The sequence below is a fragment of the Protopterus annectens genome, chromosome 14.part0, assembly GCF_019279795.1.
Source record: "Protopterus annectens isolate FY-2018-M chromosome 14.part0, PAN1.0, whole genome shotgun sequence".
Taxonomy (NCBI): domain Eukaryota; kingdom Metazoa; phylum Chordata; order Ceratodontiformes; family Protopteridae; genus Protopterus; species Protopterus annectens.
In genome coordinates, this window is record NC_056748.1 from 1,141,175,921 (window position 1) to 1,141,193,612 (window position 17,692).

General features: G+C 40.0%; 1 protein-coding gene across 5 annotated transcripts in view; it reads left to right on the forward strand.

Annotated features, from left to right (window-relative positions):
• ENTPD1 (ectonucleoside triphosphate diphosphohydrolase 1) overlaps nucleotides 1-17,692 on the forward strand; it is a 1,310,478-nt gene that overhangs the window by 484,810 nt on the left and 807,976 nt on the right. Inside the window, exon 1 of one of the 5 annotated variants that reach the window (XM_044056934.1) lies at nucleotides 10,124-10,217. The exons of the other annotated variants lie outside the window; for them this stretch is intronic. The gene's annotated coding sequence lies outside the window, so the exon portion shown is untranslated. Of the gene's footprint in view, nucleotides 1-10,123; nucleotides 10,218-17,692 lie in introns of those variants that run through there. 5 annotated transcript variants of the gene reach the window in all.

Genomic DNA, 17,692 nt, shown 5'->3' on the forward strand with positions numbered 1-17,692 from the left:
GGGACAGACGAAGAAATGAGGACATAAGAGCAGAGGCCAAAGTAGCTCCAATTGCAGAAAAGATGAAAGAGAACAGTTTACAGTGGTCTGGAGACACATGCATAAAAGCAGAAGACAGTCTGGTGAGGAAGATTTTGGACAGACAGGAAGAAGGTAAGAGGAAGCGAGGACATCCAGCAAAGAGATAGATGGACTGTGTGATGAAAGATCTGCAACAGTCAGGCATGAGTGTTGAAGAAGGCAGGAGTGCGGCACTGACTCAAGAGATCTGGTGACAGTTAACAGGATACCCTGACCCCATGTAGAAAAAATGGGGGGCTGCTGCTGATGATGATTGCACAAGAAGCCTGACCACTCTTTAATAAAAGAACTTAAAAGCAGAAAAGATGTGATAGCTTGTTTTTTTTGCTAGTGAGATACGTTCCCTTTTTATTACCCACACATTTCATATGATATTGTTAACTTTTGATGTAATATTGTTTAGTAAAAGAAAAGTAAGTGGGGGGCTGTGCCCCCCACCCCCCCTATCTATATATTCTAACTCCAGGGTCGCACTACAGTGGAGAAGGGGGCATATTCCATTTTCTTGCTAATAATACTTGTCGGTCAAATGAAGTGTCGGGCAAATGAAGTGTCAGTCAAATGGGGTCAGGAAAATGAGTGTCAGGCAAATGAAAGTTAGGTCAAAAGAAGTAGACCCATATATATATATATATATATATATATATATATATATATATATATATATATATATATATATATATATATATATATATATATGGGTCTAGGTTACAACGTCGACAGATGAGAAGACCGACAGTTTTGGTTGCAGGGATTGTTTTTTTGTTGGTTGTTTGATGATGTGTTGAGTGTGTGTGGTGTTATAACCTAGAACCATATATATATATATATATATTGGTGCATATACTGCAGCTCCTCATATTGACTTTCTGTTCTGTCTAGCTTATTGTCAATTATAACAATACTGACAGTAACGATTGCCTGTAAAGCTTTTATTCAAACAAAAAACTTTACATTTTCAGCTAAAGCAGGAAGGAAGGGAGGGGTTGTTAATGTGTTTATTTATGTGACATGGAAGTGGAAAACACAAATCAAAAACAAGCAATCTGGTACCACACATGGTTAAAGTAGATTTATTTTTTCAAGTAAAAATTTTTTTGTGAAAGTTTTTTTTATTTGCAACAATACATTTACTTTAACCATAGCCAAACTGGAGGCTGAGCTCTCTCATCTCAAAACTGGTGTAACCAGTCAGGAGGAGAAGGTAACCTCACACAACACAATTCCAGTATCACATATTCCCACCACAACAGCGAACCAAACACATAAATACACAAAAACATACTCGGAGGCTCTAAATAAAAATCTACCTAAGCAACAGAGACCTCCAAAGCAGACATCCAAGCAAACGCTACTCCAAAACAAAACACATAGCACACAAAGTCAGTGTGCCAAGCAGTCACAGCCCTTAAGGCTGAATAACACACCTGATACCCTTGTAATAGGTGACTCTGTTGTCAGGCACACTGACGTCCCACTCACCAGGCTGAATAAAGAGAAAGTCACAGTGAGCTGCCTGTCGGGCACCAGGATCCGCCACATAACGAAAGCACTCAGGTCACTCCAAAGCAAATACAAATATGACTCAGTCATTGTACATGCTGGCGTGAATGACCTGAGACGTACCTCCCTCGACTACATAAAAAGAGACCTAGAGGAGCTCTCTGATCATGTAGCCCAGGCCGGTATGACCCTGACCTTGAGCAGCATCTTACCCTCACCTAGAATGATGCCACAGTATAAAGACAAAATGATCAATTTTAACAATTGGCTAAAATTTTGGTGTCATTCAAAGGGGATCCAGTGTCTGTCAGCCTGGGATGACATGCTCGACAAGCCACATTGCTTCACTAGGGATGGCTTGCACCTGTCACCCCTGGGCTTTTGGATATTGGCAAAGGCTCTTGCCACCCCCATAGTGCCTTTTTTAGGCAAGGCTCAAAAGTCAAACCCACCTCCATAGACAGCACAAGGAACAAGAAACTAAGGTTAATGCTGCTAAATGCCAGAAGTCTTAACCTCAAGATGCATGCACTCGAAGCTCTCCTCAGTATGGAGAACATCGATATCTGTGCAGTGACAGAAACCTGGTTCAAGGCTCCAGAGAGCACCCCAGCACTACCAGGTTATACCTCATATCATGCTTTTCGGCCCCAAAACCTAGACCGAACCACAAAAGGAGGGGGAGTTTCCATATTTATCAAGGATATCCACACCTCCAGGTTAGTGGCATTGCACAAAGTATCGGAGACCATCCATGTGCAACTGACAGTGGGCAAGACTGCTTTTCAGTTTATAGCATCCTACAGACCACTCTCTCAAAGTCAGGAATCCCACTCGGCTTTCCTGAAAACATTGGAGAACACTAAGATCTCTCCGAACACCATTATATTGGGTGACTTCAACTACCCAAACATAGACTGGGAGCATTACTCAAGCCCCAGCACCTTAGCCCAAAGGTTCCTGGAATTTATAAACTCCAATGCTATGGAACAACTAGTCACCACTCCCACAAGAGGGGAAAACATACTAGACCTGATCATTACCAACATGGGGACTCTATGCTCCATACCAGAAGTATATCCCTCATTGGTAAGATCAGACCATAAATTAATTTCACTGGATATCCACATCCCGACCCCACCCCCAGCCCAGAAAACCACAGTGAAAAACTTCTCAAAAGCGAACTTCACACTTCTCAAAACTGAAGTGGAATCCTTCAAGGCCCCAGGGCCAGTGGAAACTACGGCCCAAAACTGCAGAATCCTGTATAAACGCATTCTACGGACATCTCCAGGAATGCATGGATCATGCTATCCCAAACAAAATCAAGACCCAGTCATCCAAAGGCAGGCGTCCAGTCTGGTGGACCTCAGCCATAAATAAGCTGTACAACAGAAGGCAGAAGCTACTACATGATAGAGCAAAATCCCTAAAAGGGAAGGCATCTCTGATCAGTACTAGCAAAAAATTACGATCCCTCATAAAATTCTCCAAGGCCAGCTTCGAGAGAAAAATTGCACAGGACACTAAAGACAATCATAAGGATTTTTTCAGTTATGTTAGGAACCTGGGATGCAACTCCCAGACTTGTTCTGAGTTGATTCTAAACGACAAAAAATACACTGAACCCAGAGACATCGCCATTATCCTGGCAGAGACAGGTTCAGTGCAAACTTCTCCACCCCCCCCCCAAGAGCAAGTAATTATCCCGGCAGAGTGCAGCCTCCCAAACATCTCTGATGCTCAGGTGAAGGCCGCCCTCTCCAAAGCAAAAAGCACTGCTTCCATGGGACCAGATGGTGTCCCGGGTTGCGTCCTACATGAACTCCAAGAATAACTAATCCATCAAGTAAAACTGCTGTACAATCTCAGCCTCACTACAGAATATGTGCCCAAAGAATGGCGTACAGCAATAGTGGTCCCACTCCACAAAGGTGGCGCCTCTGCGGACCCTGGAAACTATCGCCCCATAAGCCTGACTAGCCTAGTATGCAAGGCTATGGAGAGGATCATCATGGAACTCATAAACAAAGACATTGGGGACCTACAGACACTAGATCCTACCCAATTTGGCTTTGTCAAGGGCAGATCCTGCCTTTTGAACCTGGTTGACTTCTACGAAAGAGTCACCAAGGCCATAGATGAAGGGAAGGTAGTCCACACAGCCTATCTGGACCTCGCAAAGGCATTTGACACAATACCCCACTCGGGCATCATAGATAAGCTGTCCAGCCTAAATATAAACCCCCTATGTCACAAGATGGGTCGCAAACTGGCTCAAAGACAGAACCCACAGAGTCAGAGTTGCTGGAGCCATGTCAGACTCGAAACCGGTCACAAGTGGCATCCCACAAGGTTCTGTCCTGGGACCTCTCTTGTTCAGTGTTTACTTTTCTGAGGTACAGGCCAACATGGGAGGACTATGGCTCACCAAGTTCGCAGATGACTACAAACTGGGCGCCATAATCGACTCTCCAGCTGACACAAACATCCTTCAAAAAGGTCTCGCAGAGATGGATAACTGGTGCCAGTGCCATGGTCTAAAGTTAAATGCCAAAAAGTGTATAGTCATACCCTTTGGCAAAAACAGTGCCCACAAATTACCACATAGGTGGTAACCCATTAAGTACAGAGAAAGTAATTAGGGATCTGGGGACCCAAGTTAATAGCAATCTGTCCTTTGACAACCACATTGCCAAAGTGGTTAGAAAGACCTTCTACATAGCCCACCTCATCATGAAAGGATTCACATCTAGATCAAGAGAGGTAATCGTGCCACTTTATTCATCCCTCATCAGGCCCATCATAGAATACATGCCCCCTTTGGGATGTACGTTACCCGACACCTGCAGCAATTAGAAAGATCCCAAAAGTACCTCACCAGGAGGATCAAGGGACTCAAACAGATGCCATATGCTGCTCGGTTAAAAAAAACTCCAGCTCTACTCAGTTGCATACCGCCTACTTCAAGGCGATCTATGCCTGACATATAAAGCTATGCCCAACCCAGGATTAATGGACATGCTCCACCTCAGTAAATCTAAATCCCTTAGAGCCACGCGCTCGAGGGACTTGAACCTCAGCACAGAAATAAATAGAACATGCTGGAGGGACAGATTCATAACCCAGAGGCTCCCTTTGCTCTGGAATAGAATTCCAATTCATGTTAGGCAGAGCACCTCACTGACTCTCTTCAAGAAGAATCTTGAGGAGTGGATGGGGGATTGTAGGTTTGTCCTGGGGATTACTTCCGTGTCACTATTAGACAGAGGCACAGTAAACTAAACTTTAAAAAGGGCACAGTATACTCAAATCAAGGGGTGGCGTAAGCCAAACACAATCGGGCTAGGCTTATAAATGCCCCAGGGCAGATAGCCTAGTATGAACATATGAACCTATGAACCTATTTGTGGTAACGGGCTGCTTGTTTTTGCTATTTACATTTTTGTGGTGGATCCGGATTTATAACCCAGGTATTTTGTTCTTTCAGTTGAACTCGCCAATCAGTCAGACCTAAAATGTGGCAAACACATAAATTTGTTATAACTGTTATAAGTACAGTTGTTTGCATTTATTGCTGCATCTTGCTGTGGCAAAACTGCTGGAGTCCATGGTTACCTTGAAAAGGTGTTTTTTTTTCTAGGAACTATGCTTTCTCAAAAGCATTGCAACAGCCATTAGTGTAACAGTTCATGCTATTACTAATGGAAATACAGAAACAATTCTCTTTACCATTTCATTCCCGCTCAATCAAGTGCTGTACTGTGTGTGTGATAGATTGATCCCATTTATTTTGACAATAGGTAGAAGGTTCTGTGCTATCACAAGCATTCGTGGACCAAAAAAAAAAGCAAACATGGAATGTATTGCTCTTGTACATGGAGAGTAATGCAGAGTACAAGTTATTTCAGTTACTTCAGCCACACAGTGTTGATCGCTATGTTTTCAGTTTAAACAGTTGCTTCAGGAAGTGTTTAAAGATAAGGCTACATTAACAGGTGTAGTTTACTTCAAAAGTGGATGTAAAGGGTAATTGTAGAAAATGTATTATGAACTTTATGTCCTTCTGAATGCTGCACAGTAACAGTACATCTGAAAAATAAAATTGTGAAGTTTAAATTGTAAACCTCCATACATTGAACTAATCTACAACAGGCTAAAAGTCAGAATTGCAAAGAGCTATAAACAGTTGCACGTCAACAGTAGCAGTGAAAACCAAGATCTTAACATGTACATGACTCTATACTTAAAGTAAAAGTTAAAACTGATAATAATTTTACTTTAAATGTGTTACAAACATTGTGCTCCAGTTAATATGTCAGAATAAAATCTGCAGTCTACCCACTAACTTGATTTTGAAATCAGTATGTCTAATAGCAGGCTATGAACCTTACCCTAACACTTGTAAGCAGCTGTAAACTAATATGAAAATAAAGAGATCTAAGGTTCTTGTTGTCATTTCAGACTCATAACTCAAGGTCACAGACGTATGAAAATGTGATTCAGAAGTAAAGCAGCACATGGCTAAACTAACTACTAATCTCTTCTTAAACTGTTTTTTGGAAGAGGGCAAGGACCATGCACCTACACCCCTCCTGCTACCTGCATATACTATCTCTGAGAGGTTTACCCTTGCAGAAAATAAAATCCTTCTGAATATAGTTTTGCTTTTACACACAAGGTCTCACTGTTCCTGGACTTGCAACTGCAAATGTGTCAGAAATGTAAATGGTTACCCAATCCTAAATATAACTCAATCAGCTCATAGTTTGAAAAAAATAAAACTCAAACAATGGAAAACTTATCTCTGTATATTTATAGGGACAAGTCCTGTGAGTATCTCTGTTGAGACCTGTGTGATCTCTTATTTTCACTGAGGTAGGGGTTGGACGTTAACATAACGGTTAAGTCATTTACTTCACAGACATATGATACAGGGTTTGATTCTCACCTTCTGAAAGAAATGGGCTAGGCTTGCAGAATGGCCCACATGGGTAGCTAACCTAATACTTACCTGTGAACAGCATATGATAGTCCAGGATCTTCAAGAAGCCAGTCCTGAATAAAAAGAATTCATATCATTCATATATGTATATTTTTTTGATAAGCCACTATATCATTTATAGCGTAGCAAGAAGGCCACTGCAGTCAGTGGGCACAAGCAAGGTGTTGAAACATGGTCCAGACAGGGTGCCATTCTATCAGAGAACGTGCAAACATGCTCACAGACCAAGCATGCACTCCATTACAAATAATTTGGAGATTGCTAGTTCACCTACTGCATATCTTTGGAAGGGGCAGGAAGAATCTGGAACAGAATTGCAGCAGATAGTAAAGACAACCACAAGGCATTCTATAGTTTATTTATTTTATTTATTTATTTTTATTTTACATTTGTTAACCGGGCTAGTCTAACTGGATATATTTCCATTTTCAGCAGAGGCCCGGGGAGAAAAGCTCCACATAGACATCAAAACAGTTACATAGTATGCAAAAAAATGAGCAGAATAAAATAAGGAGGGAATAGACAATATATAGTATTACATTATAGGATACAACATTCTTGAAGTAAAAATGGACAACTTATTTAACATTATTTAACATATTAAGATGTAAAAGAAATTAAAGGAAAGAAATGAAAAAACATAAATAGAAAAAGAGTAAGTAGATTAGTTACATTTATAAACTGTCAGCAAACAGAAATGTTACCATATGGAGGAAAAAGGATATTTGAGAGGTATCCCTTATATAGTGGAGGAATATAACTTAGAAGTAAATAGAAGGTAAAAGGAGAGGAAAAGAGAAGAAAAGTGGAAATTGTGGAAGATATGCTTTTAGTCGGGGTTAAAGCAGGGACATAACCAGTGATTTTTAAGGTAGATTCTAAGTTTGTAGTAGTTATATAAAGAATCTCCACGGCAATACCCAGATTTGCTCTGAGCTACTGTGTGGGATCCAGAGTTTGGAGATTCCCTGTATCCTTGTTTATTAGGTCCATGATGATGCGTTCCATAGTTTTGTATATCAGACTCGTCAGGCTAATGGGGCAATAGTTCCCATATCTCCTATACCAAGCCAACAGATATTGCCAGTATACTGACCGACAGATTCAGTGCCAACTTTACCCCTCTCTCCCCTCCAAAGGATGGATCACAATACCAGTAGATTTCCAGGCATCCAGTATTACTGCTGCACAGGATAAAACAGCACTGTTCAAGTCCAAGAATATAGCTTTTATGGGACCTGACAATATCCCTGGCAGTGTTATAAATGAACTACAGAGTGAACTGGAACCACACCTGTGTGCCCTGTTCAATCACAGCCTCACCTTCGGCTATGTCCCTACCGAATGGCGCACTGCTACAGTCATCCCTCTCCACAAAGGAGGAGCGTCCACAGACCCTGGGAACTATCGCCCCATTAGCCTGACAAGTCTGATATGCAAAGCTATGGAACGTATCATCATGGATCTAATAAACAAGGATATAGGGAATCTCCAAACTCTGGATCCCACACAGTTTGGTTTTGTGAAGGGTAGATCATGCCTGCTCAACCTGGTCAACTTCTTTGAGTCAGTCACCAGAGCCGTGGATGAAGGCAAGGTGGTTCATACAGCCTACCTTGATCTGGCCAAGGCCTTTGATACCATTCCCCACTCAGGAATCGTAGAAAAACTCACTAAGCTAGGCATCAACCCCTATATCACTGGGTTGGTTGCAAATTGGTTCAGAGATAGAACCCACAGTGTGAAAGTAGCTCACTCCAAGTCAGACTGCCGACCAGTCACGAGTGGAGTCCCACAGGGTTTGGTCCTGGGTCCTCTCCTGTTTGGTATCTACTTCTCTGAAGTCCAGCCCAACACAAAGGGACTCTGGCTGACAAAGTTCTAAGATGATTGCAGGTTGGGAGCTATTATTAACTCCCCAAGTGATGTTGACATCCAGCAGAAAGGTCTGACTGAGACCAACGACTGGTGTCAGAACCATGGCCTTAAGCTCAATGCCAAAAAATGTGTCATCATCCCCTTTGAGAAAAACTCAGTTCCCATGAATTACCACATCAATGGTAGTCCACTGAACACAGAAGGCATTATAAGAGATCTGAGGACACAGGTCGACAGCAACCTCTTTTGACCATCACATTGCCACTGTGGTCAGAAAGTCCTATGTGGCACATCTCATTACTAAGGGTTTTACATCCAGGAAGAGAGAGGTCATTCCCACTCTCTTCTCTTCCCTCCCCTCATTAGGTCAGTCATTAGGCCCTATTTGGCATGTACCTCACTAGACACCTGCATCAACTGGAGAGGCCACAAAAGTACTTCACAGAGGTGATCTTAGGCTTTAAACAGTTGCCCTATATGGACAGACTCAAAAAACTCCCAACTATTCTCTGTCTCATATCACCTACATAGAGGCGATCTCTGCTGATTTACAAAGCCATGTCTGACCCAACTGTGTTAGAAATGCTACATCTAAAGAAATCCCACTCGCTCTGCACCACATGCTCCAGAGACCTCAACCTCATTTCCACAATCAACAGAACATGCTGGAGGGACAGGCTCATAACCCAGAGACTGCCCATGCTATGGAATAGACTTCCCACACATGTCAAACAGAGCACCTCACTGGCCCTCTTCAAGAGAAATCTTGATGAGTGGATGGGAAATAGAAAGTTCACCCCGTGGATCACTTCAGTGGCTGTACTCGACAGAGGCACTGGGAACTAATGTCAGGTGGCACGATGCCAGGTTAATTCTATGGCCTAGGCTTATAAAGGCTCCAGGTCCTTTAGACTAGTACACACCTATGAACTCAGTAAAAACTCTGGTAGATGCAGAGAAGCAATATATAGAGTCTGCAGAGAAGGAACCCCAGCTGAGAATCAAACTGGAAAAAAAAAACTTTTTCTGTGAGGCTGCACTTCTACGTACTGCCCAATGTTTATTCTTCTTGCATATCTACAAACTTTTGAGTCTTGTTTTAAGAGGATATTTTGAAAATATGCAATTGTTGGATGTTAGGCATCGCTCCTGCCTTGTGTTGATTTAACAAATGTAGCACGATACTGGCTGAAGTTTGGTGTAGTTGAAACTAGTTTCAGCAGAAGTGGAGAAAAACATGCAGCAGGATATAGTCTGTTCTCATGTGCTGTCTTCTGCTAGTATCAGCTGACCCCTCACTACTACTGTGCTTAGTTTGTTTCATTTCACAGGAGTCGGTACACTTTTCACCTCACTATTAACAGTGTTTGTACAGTTGTTCTTGTTTGTTCTGACATTGTTTACAGTTTGTATTGTCAGTTTTTATTAGCTCCTGATTTTCTTCCAGCATTCTCTGCACAGCATGTTTTGTTCACTACTCCACTCTATTTTCAGTTCTTCTTGCATTTTTTTTTAAATCTTGCAATCAGGATTTGGATATTTGAATATTTGTGCAAAGAGTGTCTGATCCCTCCCCTCAGACATCATATGAATACAATTTACAGTTTTGTTCTGACTTCCTCAGACAACACAGAAATACAACACATTTGGAAGTCCTTTCTCAGTCTCATCACTACAAGTCTGCTGAGGACAGAGCACACAAATCTGAGGTCAGACATTTCATAGCTGTTGCCTGGTTGCTCTCCAAGGAGTAAGTAATCCTGCAGGATTTTTTATTTCTGAGACAGCTAGATAAATGTCTGCTTGTATTTCGGTAGTTCTTTGCGAAAATTGTATTAATCTTGAATAATACAGTTGTGCATAATGTGTGTTTGGGTGGTTTGCCTGTTATTTTTGTTTGCCCACGTTATGGGCTGTTTCAATATAAGAATGGTGGGCATCATAAAAGCATTTAGTAATTTATTCTCCAAAAACTGACTCGTGTAATGTTCTGTTCTGCCAGCCCTGGCTTAACTTTATGATAAATTGTTTAGTCTTTTGGTCTGTTGAAGTGCGACTTCATACCTCTCAACTGTACAGATTTTCACAGAATGTCCAGGTTTTTGCCTTATATTTTTAGTCTGTCCCTCATAAAATGTGTGATTTTCTGGCAAATCACTGGGCTGATCTGAGTACTGAAGTCACTAAATAATGACATACATTTGTATTTTAGATTTTTATCCTTCAGAAAAATGCATGCTAAGACAAATTCTGTTATTTTAGCAATTTTCAAATTATATAAGTGCAATATTTAAAATCTGTCCTTATTTTTCACCTCTGTTCCCCCATTTTGTGAGGCTTTGTCCAGATTTTTGCACTAAGAGGTTGAAAGGTATGCTTCTACTTATCTGCTTTCTATTTGTGTAGTCATATTTTGGTAAAAGTTCTACCTTGTAAGGTATGCATATCAGTTAGTAAACTTAAGCATTTCCATTTTCATTGATCCCTTCCTGATGTGACTGATCTTAACACCTCTGATGTTTTTGTTGTCTGTTAACACAGTTGTGCTGTTTCAACACCTTAAGTAATGAAAAATGATTCTACGAATCTGAGCATTGACTACCTTTGGCACAGGGTACCTGCAGTTATTTGATGAAGTAGGTAGAGCTAGACTGAATGTATGGACTAACCAACAAAAAAACTCAGGAAGAAGTGTGCTACCTGGTACTGGTCAGAGTCAATGTGCTTCTTAGTTGTATTCCTAAGAAGGGGTTTGGACTGGATACTTTGTGTCTCTTTTCAAGGAAGTTTAGAACCTTTTTCATCCAATTCGGTGCTATTCCAGATTTAAAAAGCTGTAGAAGATCAAAGTGGCAGCTGTTTCTGCTTGAATTTGCAAGAGTTACACTGTCTTAATAAAGTTACTTTGTCTTTTCAGGTAAGACCAGTATGGATTTCTCATCTTTATAGGATGTTTGGTTTATTACTTAAAAATAATCACAGTAAAATATGACTGTCCTTGAATTTCAGATGGCAAAAGATGGAAAAACATGACTTTTCTATTATTTACATTAATAGAGAGAGAGATTTAAAGTACTTATTGCATTGTTGATTGCTTATGTTATTTTGGAGAAAGTTTCTTCAGGCAGAATGACCACTGCAGCACCTGTTTTGGTTTGACTAAAGGCGATTATAATACCTATGTTAGTGTCACCAAAATAAGTTTGGTGATTAGAAAGGAACGAATGTTTCTAGAAAGGATTCATACTGTCTGAACTTGTTTTTTGATAAACAGAACAGCTTTTATCGCACATCTATAGCTGAATTTTTTTCTAGTTTCCTGGGTGGTGCCAAAGGCATTCTTTGCAAGGAAACCGCAACCCAAGACTGTGTGCGTAGGCTTTTGTTTCAAGCAAGAGAGATGGAGAGGAAACTATAATGTCTGCTTTTATGAGTTCAATTGTAGTTTCACTTAGCTGTGGGAAGAGTACACCCGGGATTCCTATTTATGTCACAGAGATGTCTGTAGCAACATAGGTCTTTCTAAATATGATTTCCATTCTGTATGGAGAGCAGTCAGAGATGTGGGAAACTGAGACTGTGTAATAGCCATCTAAACTGGTTAATAGAAACAGCAAGTATACTTAGGAAGGAAGGAAGGAACTGTAGCCTGCTGTTAAGATAATATTTGTACCTCTGATTATCTCCAGGAGGAATCTACAGCATGACTTAGTGCTAAATTTGATTTATAGAAAGTTGTTAGGGTTTGTGGCAAAGAACACAGTCATTTCTAACAGAGCAGTCCCCTGAATTATGTGGATTGTGTATTTTAGTCTACTCAGCTAATAATGTGCCTAAGCAAAGCAAAATCTGCTTTTTGAAAGTATGTTTGTACTTTTTATCACTTGGCTATAAAATCTGTCTTAACAGAATGCTAACTTTTAAAACGCTTGTGTGTAATAAGAAGGCTCTGTCTCATTGTTGTGAGTTGTTAAATAATGACATCAAAATGCCAAGGCATATCAGTGTCAAACATACTGCATATAATCTGCAGCTAAATACATTTAGTAAAATCACTGAGACCCGTTAGAGTTCATTTTTTTCAGGGGATGTCTGTAAACTTTCAGGCGTAACGTGACCCTTCTTTTTTTTTGTTGCTATACTTTCTAATGAAGCTGTTATCAGTGTTACAGATTGTTATTAAACGTGACTATACGTCTATAGTACAATCTGTTTAAAAGAGGCATTGTCAAGCATGTGCTGAGAATTTTTCTCTCTCTGCTTTCTTTTTATTAAAATAATTCTTTGCCTTACCTTTCCACTGTCTTCCTGGATAATTTGTAAGTAAATTATTTCAGTTTTATTCTCAATATTTCCATCTCCACTTCATATTTTCTGCTCATGCCTTAAGTTTGCATACAGTTTATGCTGTCACCCATACCCAACTGCCTCACTTTGCATCGATAGTCAAATGTCTTTAACGCGTTATATTTTCTCCTTGGTACCACAAACATCAAAACCTAATGATGCATTTGTATTCCACACTGATAAGACATTTCATTTTATTATTCCACACAGATAAGACATTTCTTTTTATATCACCCTATAATGTATTCAGTTACATGGTTTGGTTTCTCAATAATATACTTAGTTCATATAAGGTCATGATTTTGCTGCTAATGTATTCTTTTCTGTCATCTCAAACTACATTTATTATATTTTTCCTAATGCCAATTCATGTTATTGGCAATAAAACCACATCCAATTTCAAAAATCTAATTAAGTACATTTCTATTGCAGCAAGACATCTTGTTCACAATCATGTGTCAACCTTTTGTATTACTGATTTATTTCCCTATATGTTCAGTACATTTTATGGTGACACAACATTTTATAACATTTTCAATATTGTCCTTTCTCATGTTCATTTGCTATCCTTGACATTTACCAAACTGTCCTTCTCTCTTATTATAACACTCATCTCTTTTGGAGTCTCCTGCCATTCCATCCTTTATGTATATGTCTCTCTCTCTCTCTCTCCATACTTCATCCCATCTGCTTCTTTGTCTTTTTACTCCATTTCTAACCCCTTTTTTCCCCTCTACCTGCCTTATGTATTGTCCTATTTTTTTCTGTCCGATCACGGCTCGAATACAACATTAAAATCTCCTGCCTCTATGACTCTTACCTCTCTTCTCATTTTTATTGCCTGTACACGTCTTATAATTTCTCTTTGTCATCACATGTCTTATAATTTCTCTTTGTCATCCCAAAATACTGCTCTGTCCCAAAAATATCTTTACATACCACCACTGTGCCACTGATCCTGTCACTCTGTATTTGCACTACCAACCTCTAGCATCCTTCACCATCGTTGCTGTCCACATAATCTTCCTAGTACACAGTCCGCCCCAACCCAGCTATAGCCTTTTGCTGCACATTCTCACTTTTTCTTTAATTTCGTGTATCCAGGTTCTCCTTCTCGGTTTTTCCTAAAACACAGATCTCTGTTGTAAAGAGCTGGATACCAGGGGTCTTTGGGCACACCTTTTGGGTACACCAGTGCTACCACTCCCCTGGACAAGATGGGTCAAAGTCACTGCTAGTCATCCACCCATCTGGCCACATAGATAATGTTTCCTGAGTATATTTCCTCTCCATTGATGAGTTAGTCTTTATCTCTCTATCTCTCTCTGTCACTCTCTCTACTCTCTATTCCTTAGATCTGATTTAATTTCCTACTCTAGATACTATCTGTGGCTAATTTACATATCCTATATCTTTTAAACCTTGCTTTCCTGATTCTATATTATTGTGTATGTATGTATGATAGACATGGGATCTCACACACATATATTACTTGAACATCACCATGTAAACTTGTGTAACGCAATGCTCCCTATGGTATGTAATGTTACCAAGCTCACCAGTTACAAATATGTTTCTGAACTACGTAGCATTACAAACACACATGTACGTGTGTGTGTGTGTGTGTGTGTATATATATATATATATATACACACACACACCTATATCTGTATGTATATATATCTATCTATACACACACACACACACACACACACACACACACACACACACACACACACACACACAGAGCGGATATAAAAAGTGTACACTCCCCTGTTAAAATGCCAGGTTTTTGTGATATAAAAAAATGAGACCACAATAAATAATTTCAAAACTTTTCCCACCTTTAATGTGACCTATAACCTGTACAATTCAATTGATAAACAAATCTGTTAGGGGAATTCATATAAAAAATAAAAAACGTACAATAAGCTGGTTACATAAGTGTGCACACCCTTAAACTAATATTTTGTTAAAGCACCTTTTGATTTAATGACAGCATTCACTCTTCTTGGGTACACACCTGCCATCAATCAGAGACGCTGATTAACCCCAAATAAAGTTCAGCTGTCCTAGTAGGATTTTCCTGACATTTACTCAGTTGCTTGCTACAGCAAAAGCCATGGTTCACAGAGAGCTTACAAAGCATCAAAGGGATCTCATTGTTGAAAAGTATTGGTCAGGAGAAGGCTACAAAAAAAATTCCACAGCATTCGATATACCATGGAACACAGTGAAGAAAGTCCTCAGAAAGTGGAGAAAATATGGGACAATAGTGACATTGCAAAGAACTGGACATCCTTCCAAAATTGATGAAAATACATGACAAAAACTGGTCAGCGAGGCTGCCAAAAGACCTACAGCAACACTAAAGGAGCTGCATGAATTTCTGGCAAGTATTGGTTGTGTACTACATGTGACAACAATCTCCTGTATTCTCCATATCTCTGGGCTATGGTGTAGGGTTGCAAAACGGAAGCCTCTTCTTACACAGAAAAACATCCAGGCCTGGCTAAATTTTGCAAAACAATACATCAAGTCTCCCAAAAGCATTTGGGAAAATGTGTTATGGTCTGATGAGACCAAGGTTAAATGTTTTGGCCACGATTCCAAAAGGTACGTTTGCCGCAAAAACAACACTTCACATCTCCAAAAGAACACCATCCCCATGGTGAAGCATGGTGGTGGCAATATCATGCTTTGGGGTTGCTTTTCTTCAGCTGTAGCTGGGGCTTTAGTCAAGGTGGAGGGAATTATGAACATTTCCAAATACCAGTTACTTTTGGCCCTAAACCTTCAGACATCTGCTAGAAAGATGAAGATGAAGAGGAATTTCACCTTTCAACACAACAATGACCCCAAGCATACATCCAAATCAACAAAAGAATGGCTTCACCAGAAGAAAATTAAAGTTTTGGAATGGCCCAGCCAGAGCCCAGACCTAAATCCAATAGAAAATCTGTGGGGTGGCCTGAAGAGGGCTGTGCACAAGAGATGCCCTCGCAATCTGACAGATTTGGAGCACTTTTGCAAGGAAGAGTGGGCAAATATTACCAAGTCAATATGTGCCATGCTGATAGACTTCTACCCATGAAGACTGAGTGTTGTAATTAAATTAAAAGGTGCTTCAACAAAGTATCAGTTTAGGGGGGTGTACACTTATGCAATCAGCTTATTGTACATTTTTTATTTTTTATATTTTTCCCCCTAACAGATTTTTTTGTTTTTCAATTGAATTGTACAGGTTATAGGTCACATTAAAGGTGAGAAAAGTTTTGAAATTATTTATTGTGGTCTCATTTTTTATATCACAGAAACCTGGCATTTTAACAGGGGTGTGTAAATTTTTGTATATCCACTCTATATATATATATATATATATATATATATATATATATATATATATCTACACACACATATACACATATAGTTGCTTTAAACCTGGCTAAATAAATAAAGAGCTAATGCAGAAGTTCTCCCTACCGGCTACAATATCATTAGACAAGATAGATCACTTTGTAAAGGGGGTGAAACTGCCGTACTGCATAAGTGCAACTTAACTGTACGTTAATTACCAAACTCCTACCCCTCTCCTAATAATTGGGACATACTTATCTCGCAACTTCAACTTCACCATAAAACGGTCATCACCAAAATTGTGATCTATATTCTACCTGGTAATACACCTGCTAGCCTTGAAGACTTCTCATCCTGGTGTTCTTCCACATACTCACAAGAAACCCTTATTCTGGGGGATTTCAACCTAGGTTGGAGCACCTGTATATCAGAACCATCAAGTAATTTAATAAATCTCCATGGCTCCCAGCAGCTAGTCCAAATTCCAACTAGATGTGATAAAAAATCCAAAAGGGAATCCATCCTTGACTGGGTCCTAACTAACAGACCCACATTGTACCCTCACACAGGCAGTCTCCCAGACACCTTAAGTGACCACAACATAATATACCTTATACGTAGTAGAACAAGCATATGCAAAAACCACTAACTATAAGTCCACTAGAAACACAAACAATTTCTCTCCTGAGGTCTTCAATACTCTACTCTATGACTGTGACTGGGCCTCCCTAATAACCCTCTCACTTGACCAGGCTGTAGCATATTTCAACAAAACATTTCTGCAACACCTAGACACTGCCACTCCATTGAGCAAAATCAAGGTTAGAACCTCTACAAACCCCTGGATCAGTAAAGAAACCAAACAAATCCTCAAGTCCAGAGACACTGCCTGGCTTTACTATCAAAAAAACAAAGAAACACAAAGCCTAACTAGGTACCAAGAACTGTGAAACCATGCGGCTGGCAAAAGAACCTACTACATAACATTACAAACTAAATACCAACACAACCCCCAAACAGTTTGGAAAAATGTAAACCAGCTACTAAAACCCACCCAAAAGGCTACCTTCAAACCAGCCACCTCTAACAGTAAAGTTCCTATTGAAACACAAATCAACTCCCATTTTGTGAACTCAATTCTATCCTTACTATCACAGGACAGTTCCTATCTCACTACCCCCCCCCCCAACACAAATAACACTAATACAAGCTTTACCCTCAAAACAGTTTCTACCACTTCAATCAAAAGCATGTTCTCCAAACTAAAAACCTCATCAACAGCAGCCGACCTACTCCCCAGCTATGTCTTGAAACTCACGGCAGATGCTATTGCTATCCCAATCACCACTCTCATAAACAGATCAATTGTTGAAAACTATATGCCCAAACTCTGGAAAATATCTTAAGTTACACCCATACATAAAGGCAGGACCTCCACTGAACTTAATAACTACAGACCCATTGCTTTACCCTTCCCCCTGGCGAAAATCGTAGAAAAATGCATCCATACCCAGGTGCTAA